This window comes from Entelurus aequoreus, linkage group LG10 (genome assembly GCF_033978785.1).
Source record: "Entelurus aequoreus isolate RoL-2023_Sb linkage group LG10, RoL_Eaeq_v1.1, whole genome shotgun sequence".
NCBI lineage: Eukaryota > Metazoa > Chordata > Actinopteri > Syngnathiformes > Syngnathidae > Entelurus > Entelurus aequoreus.
The window spans coordinates 15,270,527-15,272,422 of NC_084740.1; the positions used below are offsets into that span (position 1 = coordinate 15,270,527).

Below are 1,896 nucleotides of genomic sequence, written 5' to 3' on the forward strand. Positions count from 1 at the left end.
TGGTTCTCAAACTGTTTTCACCAAGTACCACCTCAGAAAACACTTCAGTCTTCAAGTACGACCATAATGACCAACATTAAAATACAGTAGCAAAGTAGGCCTAAATATTCATGAAAAAAAAGGCAGAAATTTTATTTAACAAGTATATTTAATATTGTTGGCCATTGTAACATTACACAGTTTTAACAGTAACACTGTGTTTGAATATAAGAAACATTGTACTTTCATCTAGTGATTTATTGGCGTAGAGTTTGAGAATCTATGTTCTAGTATATCGAATGATTGTATGGCCGTTGGAGTGTGTTATTTATTTAAAAGCCCAGCTATGGACAAGACTTGGAAAAAAACATTAGCTATAAACTCAATTGCATGAATTGTTTAGGAACTAGGTTGAACTGTATATTCAAATACGATTGTATTCTATTCCAATTATGATGACTGTGCATGCTTTTGAGGAGAAAAGTAATACATAAAATAAATGGTCACAGTAAAAGTAAATAATACAAACGATATATAAATATATAATTAAAATAAATTACAAACACATGCATGAATAACCAATATATGAACAGAAAAAGTAGATCAGAGATTAAAACAAACAAACAAAAAACAACGTTCTATATGTTATAGTTACCATGGTTGCGGCTGGCATGATCTCGTGATGCAGAGAAGGCAGGTGACGTGCAAGTAAAAGGTCCCTTTATCAAATATGAGCAGTAGACCACTGGCAAGCAAAATTCCGACAGGCTGGGCAAGAAAGGGCAAGGCAAGGCAAGGCAAAAACACAAAAAGGCAGAATACACTAGCAGGTAACCCCACCTGATTAGTGATTAGTGGCAGGTGTGTCCCTTTACCACTAACCAAGAGTAGGTGTGGACATAAGTGCTCAGAACCAGAAGTGAAGTAACAACAAGGCAGAACAAAAAGAGGAAGACGAACCAAAATAAAAGCACTGGACAGAAAAGAAACATTAAACACAGGAAAATGTAACACAACATTAAAAGAGTCATGACGGGCTATGACACAACATAAGGTACTCATTAAAAGTTTGGGCTCCTTTTGATGAGTACTTTTCTGTATAGTTGCACTGAAAATTAGGCAGCCCCTATTTTAAATTATATTTACTTTCAAAATGTACAAACTTTCAACGGTTAAGTGAGCATCATAAACAATTTGACATAAGTCAAAAGTTTGAACTTGCTATATATTATACATAATTAAAAAGTTTGCAATCCAAATAGGTCAGGAATATTCTAAATCTGGCATGGGGGGTATTTGTGGCCCGCCGCTAATGTTTTGTTGGTAAAATAAGATTTTTTTTTTTAAATCGACGTAAAAGATTTACAAAAAAAGAGTGAAAAGCTGAAATATTTATATTCAGAAAGATAAAAATGCTTTGTCACCTGTAACACACAACTGACACAAAGTTGTGTATTTATATATATAATGTTTGTTTTTAGTAAATGTTTTTAACTAAATAAAAATATATTAAAATGGCCGTTGCATGCTTTAACTTTTCAGTATGCTTTTCTGTATATATATATATATATATATATATATATATATATATATATATATATATATATATATATATATATATATATATATATATATATATATATATATATATATATATATATATACTACCGTTCAAAAGTTTGGGGTCACCCAAACAATTTTGTGGAATAGCCTTCATTTCTAAGAACAAGAATAGACTGTCGAGTTTCAGATGAAAGTTCTCTTTTTCTGGCCATTTTGAGCGTTTAATTGACCCCACAAATGTGATGCTCCAGAAACTCAATCTGCTCAAAGGAAGGTCAGTTTTGTAGCTTCTGTAACGAGCTAAACTGTTTTCAGATGTGTGAACATGATTGCACAAGGGTTTTCTAATCATCA

The 1,896-nt window shown here is 31.9% G+C and overlaps 1 protein-coding gene across 2 annotated transcripts in view; it reads right to left on the reverse strand.

Annotated features, from left to right (window-relative positions):
• Positions 1-844, reverse strand: part of scn3b (sodium channel, voltage-gated, type III, beta) — a 41,709-nt gene extending 40,865 nt beyond the window's left edge. The window contains exon 1 of one of the 2 annotated variants that reach the window (XM_062060188.1): positions 635-844. The gene's annotated coding sequence lies outside the window, so the exon portion shown is untranslated. The remainder of the gene's footprint in view (positions 1-634) is intronic. The other variant, XM_062060189.1, reaches the window with a different exon arrangement.
• Positions 845-1,896: the final 1,052 nt, after the last annotated feature.